The sequence below is a fragment of the Loxodonta africana genome, chromosome 22 (genome assembly GCF_030014295.1).
Source record: "Loxodonta africana isolate mLoxAfr1 chromosome 22, mLoxAfr1.hap2, whole genome shotgun sequence".
In the NCBI taxonomy this organism is placed as follows: domain Eukaryota; kingdom Metazoa; phylum Chordata; class Mammalia; order Proboscidea; family Elephantidae; genus Loxodonta; species Loxodonta africana.
Genome location: NC_087363.1, coordinates 10,954,515 through 10,969,514, shown reverse-complemented (window position 1 = coordinate 10,969,514; position 15,000 = coordinate 10,954,515).

The following is a 15,000-nucleotide window of genomic DNA, read 5'->3' as shown; positions in this document are numbered from 1 at the left end:
AATCTCTGTCTCCTTCTGGTCTTTACATGTATTTCTCTGTCTGAAACAATGGTTCTTAAAGTCTGCAGACCCCTGGTGGTCCATAAGGTTAAAAGGATTTTAATACTAAATACTAAGATGTCATTAGCTTTCTTCACTGTACTGCCATTTGCACTAATGGCGCAAAAGCAAGGGTGGGCAAACTGTTGGCGCCTAGCATGAGTCAAGGCAGTGGCACCAACTCTCCTAGAAGTCACGGTATTCTTCACCACTATGCAAATGCGGGTTGTTTTTTTTTAAAGCCAGTTTCACTTAAGAATATCTTTGCTGAAAGAGTATAAACTATTAATTTTATTGAATCTCAGTTTTTGAGTGTGTGCCTTTTTAACAAAATGGGAAATGTGCATAAAGCCCTTCTTGTCATTAGGTGCCCCTGTGTCAACTTTGACTCATAGTGACCCTATGTGAAAGAGTAGAACTGCCCCATAGGGCTTCCTAAGCTTTAATCTTTAAGGGAGAGGATTGCCAGGTCTTTTCCCATAGAGCAGCTGGGTGGGCTGGAACTCCCAACCTTTTGGTTAGTAGCCATACACTCAACCATTTGTACCACCAGGGCTCTTAAAGCATACCAAAGTCCAAAGGTTGTGTCTAGGGGAGGGGAGCAGTTGTGTGATGGTTTGAATTGCAAGCTCAACTCTCTGCTTTTTTCATGGAACAAAGTACGGTTATTCAGACGCATGCTCAGCAGATATTTTGTCAAAACTTTTCTCAAAAACAAAGCCAGCCTGTCATATCAAGGAAAATAACTGACATGTTACCAATGACAAAACTTGAGGTTTCAAGTGAAAGTTAGAATTTTGCAAAACTTGTATTCACCACTGTGAGATTAAAAAAGCTTCCAATATTTAAAGACTTTTCTGATCGGACTCCTGGTAATATTAATATATGTGATTTTTTTTTTGGTATTATACAATAAAATATGTCAACATTTGAAGATCTGCAAAAGTCAGTGATCCACTGTTTCCCAAATAACTAATGCAGGCTTTTACAAGTGAAAAAACCATTCAAAGGGCAAGATAGTTCCATAGATTTTTATGTAACAACATACAAAAAGTTCACTGACACAAGTTTTAGATTTCGCATTTCAAATAGCCTTAAAAAAACTAGCACTTGTTCATTTTGATATAATATGGAAAAGAATACCCACAATTATCTGAAGAAGTTCTTAAAATACACCTCCTGCTTGCAACTGCACGTCTCCATGAGGTTGTAGTTTCATCTTTTACTTCAACCCAGACAATATGTTGCAATAAACAGAACACAGAAGCAGAAGGGAGAATCCAGTTGTCTTCTGTTAAGCTAGATATTAAAGAGATTTGCAAAAATATAAAATGATATTAGTCTTCAATTTTTTTTTTTGCTTTGGAAAATGTAGTTATTTTTACAAAAAAAATTATTTATGTTGACAGTGCAATAAACAGAACCCCGCTGCTGTGGAGTTGATTCTGACTCATAGAGACCCTGTAGGACAGAGGAAAACTGCTCCATAGGGTTTCCAAGGAATGGCTGGTGGATTCAAACTACCAGCCTTTCGGTTAGCTGTCATAGCTCTTAACCACTGAGCTGCCAGGGGGTCCAAAAATGTAACGGGTTTATTATTTTATTTTAAATGCATTAATAAATGTTTTTAAATTGCTCGGTTTTGATTTTGAATTTGGCAAATGTAGATAATATAACTCACATAAACAAAAGCTCTTTGAGTTTCTCAATAACTTTTCAGAGTGTAAAGGGGTCTAAGGAAAAAAAAAAGTTGAAAACTGCTCTCCTAGAACATTCGAGTTTTGCCTAGCTAACTCTTTCCTCCTGATATTCAAGACTAATCTCAGTCATCACCTGTGAAGAAAATGGTCCAGGCTCGGGTTGTGTTCTAAGTCCCTCCTGTGCATAGTGTTTGCGTAACTTCATCTTGGCAATTAGTGTTTGAATCACCTGTTGACTTCTCTTTTCTCTTTCTATACTGTAAGCTCTTTGAGGGCAGAATCCCAATCTGTTCTATTTGTGTCGTGTGCCCAATGTCGGTAACATAATAGTTTGAGTACCATTTGTGACATATTTTTGAAGAAAATTAAAAATGATTATTTGGAATGCTCTGTTGGAAGATTCCACCACCCGTCCGTTAGTCTGCCCGACTGTGGTGGCTTGTGTGTTGCTGTGATGCTGGAACCTATGCCACTAGCATTTCAAATACCAGCAGAGTCACCCATGGGGGACAGGTTTTATCAGAGCTTCCAGACTAAAACAGACAAAGAAGAAAAGCCTGGAAATCTACTTCTGAAAATCAGCCAATGAAAACCCTATGGATCACAACAGAATACTATCTGATATGATGCTGGAAGATGAACCCAGCGGGTCGGAAGGTATTCAAAATACACAGTAGCCGCAATAGTAAAGCACACCAAGGATCACGAAGACGATGCAGACCTGGGTAAAGTTTTGTTCTGTTGTACATGGGGTTGCCATGAGTAGGGGTCACCTTGACAACTGACAAAAACACAATAGAAAGTGGATAAACAGATTTTATGTGTATGTCACTTCTTACTTCCCAGTAATGGCTGTCTGGAGTGGTGTGTTATGAAGGATTCTGAGGTCATGTAGATGGCTTACCAGAACAGGTCCAGGCCCCCTTTTGCAACGTAAGTGGGGTGTGGAAAGAGCTGTTCCTAGACTGGCTACTAAGTTCCCTTTCCTTTCTAACATTCCACAAAGAAAAATGAAATTATTTTTGTTTTCAAACATCACCTTCATGACTTTAGTCTAAAAATCGGATACCTCTTTTATTATTATATTAAACGAGACTGTGTTGCAGATGTCACTGGATAAAAAACACAAGTATTTCCTCTTTGGCCTGCATCCCTGCCCCCGATCCTATCAAGATCAAAAGTTCCTTATAGAATTCTCACGGATGTTACAAACACATCAATGCAATTTTATGATAATATGAGGTGGTCAGATTTGAAACGACTCACACCATTTTCATCTGGGGACTGATTTCTTACCCGAGTAGCATTCAGAGACAAATACATACAGGCCACATTTTCATTTTATTTTTAGTTTCATGTCTTTGGTTTTATTTATGAAAAGCTACACATGGTTAGGAAATGAAAACCATTCGAATATGTATCATTACGTTATTTCCCCAATCTCTCTTTTACAAAAGGACAGCTACTGGAGTTAAAGAAATTACCAGCTAGGCGCAAAAGAAATTAATGATGTCTGAGAAGAAAGAGTAGCAGGGTACATTTGAATGGGGGTCTGGAATTGCTTTGGTTTCCATTTCAGAAAAAAAAAGAGAAGCTCATCTATAAATTAAGCGCGTGTGTGTCATTATGCACGTGGGTGACATAATGCGCCAGTACAGCACAGTATTAATTTATCAACATATTGATCCACAGGTGTCCAAAGCGGACTGAAGATGTCCTCCCTGAGAGATGCTTTCATTTGTGTTTAGATTTGTTCAAAGACTACAAGCCTTCAGAGAACAAGATACGTACTTATCTTAAACTCATCCTAGAAGGTGCAGAAACAACAAACGAGGAATGGACAATTTTATGAAAATTGAAGTGATACTGCCTTCACAAACAAACAGAAAATAATTCCAGTTTCTTGAGGATAGGAAAAGAGGACTAACGATGCTTCTTCATATGTGTCTGTGTGGAGGGGGGCTGATAAACAATGAATACAATAGAAAACAATTCTGCAACCAAGGCACAAAAAAATACTACCTGGAATTTTACAGCACTTTTTGCTTCTTAAAAACAGGCTCACATCCATTATTTCATTTTATCCTCCCAAGAAACCTGTGAGGTAAGTCAGTCAGGTTTCATTATCTCTGAGATTTATCTAACACTCTTACCACTCCTGTTTTATGATAGGGCTCGTGGATCCAGAGAGTAGTATTATGGCCGCATCTGGAGACCCACAAAAACTGGAGAAATAAATTAACCAGTTCGGACAGGGACACTCTCTCTCAACTCGAGAGTCAGGCTTTCCTTATAAATATTTTACCAGCAAAATTAGCAATAAACACATTCGTTCTGCTGTACTGAAGTAGGGATTTCCAGGGAAACCAGTTCTTGACTTACCAGCACCAGGGAGAACTATGAGAGGTGATCCTGTGACCATGTGCAAGAACAGCACTGCCCATAATTTCCTCTTCTTCTTAACTCTTGCTCGTATTTAATTCTCTTTCTGGCTGATGTTCAAGAATCAAGAGGAGGGGGTAGGGATATTTTATGCGAGACAATGCAATGAGTGGAAACTCTGTAAATAGAGCCAATGTTTTCATTTAAAATTAATAATATGTATTACTTATTCCATGCCTTATTAGAAATAAAAATAAATACATTTTTTGAATGCTAACAATGGACCAGGCAGAGCACAGAAGTGTGCACCTGCAAACAGCAGCTTGATCTCAGTGTGTGCTCTTCCATTGCAGTGAACAGAAGCACTCCAACCAGAGATGGAGATGGGCGGGCTGATGGCCAGCTGAGTGTGTCCGTATGACCAGCCCACTCCTTCATGGCTGATGCTCTTCTGATTGGTCACTGCTCAATATTTTATGTATCATCCCTGACATCGTAAGTGTTTGCTATTGCATTTTCTTTACTTTTCTGTGGGCTTGAAATTTCTCTCTCTCTCTCTCTGTCACACACACACACGCGCGCGCACACACGCGCACACACCGTATTTTTATGCAAACAGCTCGCACTTTCCGCGTCTGTTTGCCAACTCCCATCCCAACCTTGCCCCCAGTATATTCGTGAGGTGACACTATCTCGAGGGCTTGTTCTCCCTCACCCCTCATGTTCAATCCATCACCATCCTCCTGATTCTGTCTCATTAAGATCTTTCAGCCCAAGTCCTCTTCCCCACCCTACTGCCATAGCATTAGTCCAAGTACTCATTTTCTCTTACCTGGGCCACTGCCATAGCTTACTACTTTGTCCACTACTTTCAGGGTAGCTGGAATTATTTATACAAAATGTAAATGAGATCATGTCACTCTGCTTCTATGTCTGGCTTCTCCTTCCGTCCAGTTCCTCAGCATACATACAAGACCCTCTATTACCTGGTCCTAGCCGTCCCTTCAGCCTTATCTCTTGCCTTCAACTTCATTACTAACATCATATCGCTTATAGATGCTGAGTCACAGTTTTCTTCCTTTGCCTGTGCTAGTCTCACTGCCAGGAATGCCCTTTTTTACCCCGTGCCTAACTTTTAGGGAGCCCTAGTGGCTCAGTGGTTAAGTGCTCAGCAGCTAACTGAAAGGTTGGCCATTTGAACCCACCAGCCCCTCCATGGGAGAAAGATTTAGCAGTCTGTTTCTGTAAAGATTACAGCCTTGGAAACTCTATGGGGTAGTTCTACTCTGTCCTGTAGGGTCCCTATGAGTCGGAATCAACTAGATAGCAATGGTTTGTTGTTGTTGTCATTAACACTTATCAAGTCCCTGGAAGATACAAACATTTAACACGCTTAGCTGCTAACCAAAAGGCTGGAGGTTCGAGTTCACCCAGAGGTGCCTTAAAAAAAAGTCCTGGTGATCTACTTCCCAAAAACCAGCCACTGAAAAATCCTATGGAGCACGATTCTACTCTGACACACAAGGAGTAGCCATGAATAGGAACGAGCTTGGCAGCAACTAGTTTGGTTTTTTGATTTAACTTTCCTCAACCTTCAAGATGCATTCCCGTATATATGAGTAGAGATGTGTGTATATACAGGTATAAGCATGTGTGTATGCACGTATGTGACTGCATGCACATATACTCGTATACATAATAAAGCACATGGGGCACAGTTACAGAGGCTTCTTAGACATAAGCACCTCATGGGACTGGTTTTCTGGGTTTGAAGAATTGGGCCCACAGTCTCGTGGAACACCTTGATCAACTGGTATGATAAAGTTCATAAAGTTAAGCTCTACATCCTAGTCTGATAAGTAGTATCTAGGATCTTAAAAGCTTGCGAGTGGCCATCTAAGATACAGCTATTTGGTCTCTATTCAATGGGGGCAAAAGAGAAAGAAGGAAACCAAAGACTACAAGAAGAAACTAGTCTACAGGGCAAATAGCCTACACGAACCATGGTCTCATCTACCTTGAGACCTGAAGAACTAGATGGTGCCCAGCTACCACTACCAACCATTCTAATCAGGGCCACGCTACATGGGCCCTGACAGATAGGAGAAAAATGTGGAACAGAACCTCAAATACTTAGACAAATAAAAAACTTACTGGACTGGTTGGGACTGGGGACTCCCTGAGACTACTGCTCTGAGATACTCTTCAAACCTTGAACTGAAACTAACCCAAGGTCACCTTTTAGCTAAATAACAGATTGGCTCACAAAATAATATTACTCATAAGCACTACGCTCTTTTTAAAAAAATCACCTATATGAGACCAAAGGGTCAACAATTACTTTAAAACAAAAATGAGAATGTGATGGGGCAGGGAAACTAGATTAATGGAAACAGAACAACCAGAACAGAAATAATGAGAATGCTCATGCACTGTGAAGCACGTAACAAATGTCACTGAACAATTTGTGTAGAAGTTGTTGAATGGGAACCTCAACTGTTGTGTAAACCTTCGCCGAAAACAAAATAAAATATTACTGAAAGAAAAAAAAAGATGCATTCCGAGCGTGTCAGGTCCTCCCTGAAGCCTCCCCAAATCCCAGTGGAGGCACAGTTCTTTGTACATTTGACCAGATTGCCCTGAGCAAACTGCTTTCTTAACCCTTCCCACATCTATTAAATATCAAATTATGTGTCCGTCTCCCTGACTGTAAACATCTTAGTGATTAATATGTATTTTCAACCACGTGTCCATAGTGTCTAGTCCATTCCCTGGCATGAAACAGGTGCTAAATTAAAAAAAAATGTCAAATCAACAAAGGCAGGCATACTTTATTATTCAAGAATTTCCACAAACTGTTAATTAACAAAGGAATAAATGACCATTTAGATTTAATTTAATAATATCTCCAAACACTTAATTTGTATAGATCAGGGTTTCTCAACCTTAACAGTGTAGGCACTTGGGTCAGGTAACTGCTGTGTAGCCTGTGCATTGTAAGGTATTTAGCAGCATCCCTGGCCTCTACCCATCACATGCCAGTAGCAACCCTGAATTGTAACAACCAGTGTCTCTAAACGTTGCCAAATGTCCCCTGGGGGACAAAATCAGCACTGGCTGAGAATCACTGCAAAGACTGTTGTTCAATGTAGATTTTGAATTTCATAACACCTCTGAAAGCGAGAATCCGCATAACATGTCATTTGGTTCCTCAAGATATCAATTATTCTTAGTAAAAGCAAACCTGCCATAGTTTATCACGTGTTTTTAAAGACACTTAAATCAACTGTATGTAAAACTTATGAGTTTTTCTAATGTAATTGCCTTGTAAAAAGATGAGATCATGTCATTTATTGTTCTATAAAAACGTACAATTTTTTTTTTTTTTTAAACACACGTATGTGCTGGTTCTCATTTGGAAAGGAAAGAGGCCTATAATTTAATTTGATAGCTGCTGTCCTCTGATTCAGAGACAGAGGTGGAATAGGGGAAAGAGAAAAAAGGTTGTTTTAATCCAAAACTGGGGGGAGGGAGAATTATGTTAACTCCCCATTTCTTTTGCTTTCTCCAAGACTTTAACCCGCTATCATTGATTCCCCCATGTGTCTGTCAGTTTGCCGTACTGTGGGGGCTTGCGTGTTGCTGTGATGCTGGAAGCTATGCCACCGGTATTCACATACCAACAGGGTCGCCCATGGTGGACAGGTTTCAGCTGAGCTTCCAGACTAAGACAGACTAGGAAGAAGGACCTGCCAGTCTACTTATGAAAAGAATTAGCCAGTGAAAACCTTATGAAGAGCAGCAGAACATTGTCTAAAATTCCTAAGTAAAAGCAAGATTAAGAGCTGACTTTTTAAACTGTTAACTTTAAAGTCATGCTGTTTCAAATGCTCCTTGTATTCTAAAATTCAATTAGCTAAAAATTATACTGAAATAAAGGCATTTAAGCAAGAACAGCTGATCAATGACTTAGAGAGAGAGCCCAATAATTCCCAAATCACAGCTTCTGTTAGGAAAAATTATAGAAGCACCAGCCACTGGGAATTAAATCAATTGGAATTTTGCTATTTTGTCAATTCAGTCAAATAGTGGATTTTAACTATCAGCACAATTTTCATTTTCTACCCAGACAGCCACTTAGCAGATATGTGATATCAATCATGATTTCCAACCTCAGCTTTCTCTATGGATTTAATCAGGAAGTAATTGTGCAAGAATGTGTTTTAAAACACAAATCTCAACTCCCCTGTTATTACATTTACAGCTGATTACCACATGAACTGCCTCTGTGTCATACTAGAAGGTCATTAACACTATTCTTTTAAGGGATGCAGTATATGGTACAGGGTACATGGAGCACCCTCTAATACCTATGATGCATCCTAATAAAAAAAAAATTACTTTGAAATTGAAATTTGCATTGAAATTACTATCAAGAAAAAAAATTCTGTTTGATCATTGTATCAGGGCTCTTTTTGGTATAAGTGACAGAAAATCCCACTCAAAACAATTTAAGCAGAATGTAACTTATTGGTTTACTTGACTACAGAGTTCATTGGTGGCACTACCTTCACTACCAGGCACAGCTCTTCAATCTGTTTTCCACTAAGTTGGCTTCATTTTCAGGCTCAAGTTTTTCTGTCCTCATCGCAGGATGAATGCAGCAGCTCCTCCCGCCTCTTTCCCCACATTCTCAGCAAAATACTGTGTCTCAAGGGATCTAACTGAGCCATGTGCTCTATCTTGAACCAACCACGATGACCAGGAGGATAGGACAAGTTGAGGAACCCAAGGTCACATGCTCACCCTTCAAGGATAGAACCCCCTTGAACCCAACAGACTGGCGATAGGGAAAAGTAAACAGCTTTTATTGCTAGAAGAAAGGAGAATGGAGGCTGGCAGGGAAAAACACAAATGTCCACTAAAGTTTCCAGTTAAAAGACAGGCCAGGAGCTAGGGCAACGGATGGGTAAACTGACAAGCTAGCTGCGGAAGTGTAGTGGAACTTTCAGGCAGTATCTTCCTAGCAGACTGCCATTCTCTTAGAATTTCTCCATCTGCATCATGGGTTGAGCCAGTTACCTGTCACTTGCCCCTCCAGAGCTACTCTCCACCCTTAAAACTCTGTTTAATATCCCAGGAGGTGGACTTGAATGGACAAGAGCAATGGTTCTGACCCGTGGGTTTCTAGTTGTGTTTGGTGACTGAAGAATATCAGCAGGAAATCAAAGGGAAGAGGAATGGGTCCCTTCAGGCTAGTCCTTTCAACCAACCATCACAACCCCTTTTATGGCTTCCTCTCAACACGACCTTTCCTTCTCCAGCTCTGAAACTGCTCTCATCCCTTGTCCTTTTAGATTTAAGATGGCGCAGGCTCCCTCCGTTACAAGACCTTGGGTATGACACCATTCTTTGTAGGTTTCCCCAAACCCTGCCCATAGCTTTGAAAACAGTCCCGTAATTAACCCTTCAAGGGTCCCTGGTGGTGCAGTGGTTAAGAGCTCAGGCTACTGACCAAAATGTCAGCAGTTCAAATCCACCTGCTGCTCCATGCAAACCCTGTGGGGCAGTTCTACTCTGTTCTGTAGGGTCACTATGAGTCGAAATCGACTCGATGGCAATGGGTTTCACTTTTTTTTTTTTTTTCTGGCTGAACAATTGCAATTTGAGCACACCATCTGTTTCCTGCTGGGACCTTGACAGGTACATATATTGAGCATGGCAGCCATGCTTTTACTATGTGACCTCACTCTATATATTATTTCTAATCCTTCCATCTATCCTGTGAGATAGGTATTATTACACTCTGTTTGATAAATGAGGCAATGAGGTTAAGAGAGGTTAAGTAACGTGACCAAGATCGTACAGCAAGTAACGGATCCAGCTGGTACTGAAAACCAGGTCTAATTTCTCATTCTGTGTACCAAAGCTGCACCACCAACTACCACCAGACCAGAGCTTCCATTCTTGCCCCCTTATAGTTCTTTACTCAGCAGTAAAAACATCTTTCTGTTCTATGGATCCAGCAAGGCTGTAATGAGGACCCAACAAAATGATGCTAGAAAAAGTTCCTTACAGACATAATGCACTAGCTCACTGAATACACATGTAGATCGTCTGGTGACTTTCCAAATTAGATTCCTTGAGACTGAGGGATCTGGAAAGGATGTTGGATGATTTGAATTTAGCGGTCCAGTTCTTCTGGACTCAGCTCACTCATCATCTCCAGGAAATCTTCCTGATACTACCAGTTACCAGTTGCTGTTGAGCCAATCCTGACTCATGGTGACCTCATGTGTGTCAGAGTAGAACTGTGCTCCACGGCATTTTCGATGGCTCATTTTTTGGAAGTGGATTGCTAGGACTTTCTTCCAAAGTGCCTCTGGGTGGACTCAAACCACTAAACTTTCTGTTAGCAGCTGAGCACATTAACCTTTTGTACTACAGAGGGGCCCATTCTTCCCCCATTGCATTGTCCCTACACTTATCTCACATAGTGTTATTATTTGTTTTCTCTTCCTTATCCCACATCCTACTCTATCATAACTGCCCATTCACTCCTCGGTCTCTCACCAGAGTGTAAGTTTCTAAAAGGCAAGAGCCGAATCTGTTATTTCTGTATCCCCAGGGCCTGGTACACAACTGTACACTGGTGCCAAATACGTGCCTGTTGAATGAGTGACGACGTAATTCCTTTAAAAAAAAACTTTGTTATAGTGCCAGAGAGTGCCCCTTCCCCAAAATGGGCTGGCAAGGATGATAGTGGGGGGGTTCCTTCAAGGGGAGGAAGATGGACCATGACTGCCAAGATCACATCCAAATTCTGAAATTCTGTGATTCCAGAAAACAGAGCTATGGGTCAGGAAATGTGTTTCTCAAAAGGGTATAGGTTGTTAATTTTAAGACTAATGTAGGTAGTTTCTATCAGCATTGATCAAATAACTAAACATACTGTAAATAATAAGAACCAGGTTTCCACTGCCAGAGAAATGACATTAGTGGAAAAAAAATGGATGAAATTCAAATGAGGCATTTAGTTTAGCTAATAGTATTGTACCAATGTTAATTTCCTGGTTCTGATACCTGCATTATGGTTATGTAAGATTTTAACATTAGGGAAGCTAGGTGAAGGGCAAGAAGGGTTTTTTGGTGCTATTTTTTAGATGTTTCTGTAAGTCTAAAATTAGTTCCAAATGAAAATATCCTATGGTACATTCTTTTAAAGCCACACTCACAGAATCTAACATAGGTGATAAAATTTCACCCAGAAGTTTGGTCACAGGGTATAACACATTAATAGCTTGCTGCATTATCCAGAATCACAGAATTTTAGAGTTTGGATATAATCCTGGCAGTCACAGTCCATCTTTCTGCTCTTGAGGGAATCCCCTTAGTACCCTCCCTGACACCCTGCAGCCTTTGCTGGCACATCTCCAGGGACAGCAGTGCTCCACTGCCCCAAAAATGAATCACTGGCAGAAGAACTTGAATTTCTGGGGACACCTTCCTCCTTGCATCCATCGAGCTACACTCTTCCTCCTGTTGATTCTCTGGACCCAAACAGTGACCTTTCAAGCACATGAAGAGGACCAGCACCTTCCCTCCCATGGTGTTTCTTCTTCAAGGAAAACAGCCCCAACCCCTTTCCAGATGACGTTGTTGTTGTTAGCTACTGTAGAGTCAATGCATACCGATGCTTTCACAGGGGGCTCCGGCGCTCTGACTCAGCCACATCAGTTCAGCCCCAGGACTCTTGGTCAAAGAAATCCTTACGTGGAAATCCAGTGTGTAAAACAGATGTAAACAAATCTCTTCTGGAAGAGGTGGCTAAGGAGCCCCAGGACTCTTCTTCCTTTGTAGTCCCTGAAGCACAACCTTGGTACCCAAAACTGTCCAAATATAGTTAAACTCTTCCATAAACTCAAGGTATGAAAGGACATGGGAACCTCAGATACCAAGGCACATTCATCAGAGACATGTTTTTGAGTATATGTAGAAGTACTGTCCCCAAATTATACCACATGGACAATCCCTGACTTAGCCATTTGTTTGGCTATACAGAGTGATGATCGTAACAACAAAGATTTTATATTATTAACTCAAGAACTATAAATATATATATGTATATGGATCATCCTATTTTTATAGACGAGAAAAAAAGAGGTAGGGAGGTAAACCAACTTACTCAAGGTCATACAATAGAGGTGAATTGCTGGGCTCTTACCTGAGGTCTCCCTGACTCCGGAACCATGCCCTTAACCACTATGCTCTTCCATGTCCCTGGAGTAAAAATATAGAAGGATTTTGGGGCTCCAGCTCTCTCACCTGGCATCTTCACACATATAGTAGTCACTTTACAACCTGGAAATCATTCTAGATGAAATTTGTTACAGAATCCATTGTAAACAGACCGTTCCTGACATAGTCCTCTATGTAACACACATCCCTTCTCTCGATACACTTAAATTCTCATTTAAACGGCATCACCTGGAGAAGCAATTGCTCTGAGGTCCCGATATTAAGCATTCCTAAGTGCACAAGACGAAGAGTCCTCTGTGGCCACGTGCTCAGGCTAATGCCAGTGGACTGGAGGTTTGCATTTAGCTGCGGTTGTTCCTTCCTTCCATGCATGGCGGATGCTTGGCGAGCCTGAGTCAGCAGCCTCTCCACCCCAGCCCCAGTGGACATCTGGTGTTACTGCCTGTTGGCACCCACCTCCCTTCACTGGTAATAACGCACATTTCCATTTGGTGAACCACCCCTCCCTGATCCTCAGTCTCTGTGGTTTAGCTCTGCCCAGAGGTGGATACCTGGCTGATCCTGGATAACCGACATGTTCCCAGTTCCCTGTGATCTAAGCCAGAAGAATAGGACTCAATATTAGAGCATTTGTTGGAATCTGAAGATGATCTCTTTACCCTAGGGCTGCTCAGTTGAGAGACTGTAAATCTAGCAGCCATGTTGTCACCGGTAGACAACCAGCTTAAGGAGAAAAAAGCAAAGCCAAGGGAGGAATAGAGATTCCGGAAAGCTTCACTTCAGGGACTGCATCCAGCTGTGCCTAGGGGTAGACACTTTGCACTTACACGAGCTAATACACCCCCTTTGTGGTTTAAACCAGTTCAGGTTGGAAGTACAGCTTTCAGATTCTCCACGGAGCTCCTTCTGTTTCCTCTATAAAATTACAACTCCCACCATACACTAGGACTTCCTAGGCACCTTCCCTCATTTACATTCTTCCAAAGCACTTTTTCTATCCAATATACCATATATTTTACTTATTTACCTTACTTTCTGCTTCCGCAACTAAAATGTAAATTCCATAAAGGCAGAGGCTTTTGTCTCTTTGTTCACAGCCATACTTTGATTGGAGCCCCGGTGGCTCACTGGATAAGAGCTATGGCTGTTAACCAAAAAGTTGGCAGTTCGAATCCACCAGCTGCTCCTGGGAAACTCTACTAGGCAGTTCTACTCTCTCCTATAGGGTTGCCATGAGTCGGAATCAACTCAACAGCAATGGTTTTTTGGGGGGTTTTATACCTTGAACAGGAGCCCTGATGGTGCAATGGTTAAGTGCTTGCCTGCTAACCCAAAGGTTGGCAGTCTGAACCCACCCAGTGTCTCAAGAAGAAAGACCTAGTAATCTGTTCCCGTAAACACTACAGCCTAGAAAACCCTATGGGACAGTTCCACTCTGTCACATGGGGTCCCTATGAGTCAAAAATTGATTTGACACACTTAACAACAACAACATACCTTGAACAGTACCTAAAACATAGTAGGTGCTCAATAAATGTTTGTGGAATGAAAAAGTTAATTAATGAATGAGAAAACTTGCAACTGAAAGAGTATGACCAATTCTTAGTTTATATGGAAACACTTTTTGACCATTGTAGAAAGGGCTTGGCTAGAGAGTCAGGAGGGATCGAAACTTTTCTTATGGCTTAACATGAGGCGATTTCTCCCCATCTTCTAACATCCATCCAATAAGCATTTATTGAGCACATACCTACAGCACCCATCTGTTGGTGAAGGTTTGTGTGTTGCTGTGATGCTAGATGAACTAGGAAGAAAGGCCTGGTGATCTACTTCAGAAAATCTGCCAAGGAAAACCCTGCGGATCACAACAGTCCAATCTGACACCAATCACGGGGGATAGTGCGGAACAGAACAGTGGTTCTCATCCCATTGTGCGTGGGGTCACCATGAGTCAGGCCCCTACTTCATGGCAGCTAACAACAACACAACCCTGATAGTCACATTGCTAGGCCCAAAGGGATAAACAAAATGCAGTCTCTCCCCTCTCATAAGGCTCTCAGTCTTAGAGAACACCAGGTAGACATGGGTAAGACAGCAACCTGCTTTGAAGTATAAACATCTATCCTAAGGAAGCCAGGTTCTCTCTCTTTCCATGTTTATAGCTGACCTACAAACTCAGAGTGCGAATGTACAAATATTCCAGTCTGCATACTGGCTAGCCAAGCAAGCAAGACAAAAACACAGCTTAATTAAGGGGACGGGGAATGAAAACTAAGCTTACGTTTCTGTGGCAATGCTGAAGCTGACTGAATACCTGGCATACCAGACTTTGAGAGTATGGAAGCTAGTTCGAGTAATTTGAGAAGACTGTAGGGATGCAAGTACGGTGAGAGAGATGGGAATCTTGGGGAAAGAACAGTAAATCCGATGGTTGAGCCTCATGGAAATTGGAAATGTGGCTCATTCAGGATCCAAGTGTAATGTCCAATTGTTTGCTGCTGGTGGAGTTTCTTTTGGTTTCTTTCTGTTTAGGACAGATCTTACAAAGCCAGGCCACCTCTTAACGTGCTGTCCTGAGTGGTTGTCCCCGGTTAGAAATCAGCCCCTTCCAACTGGCTGT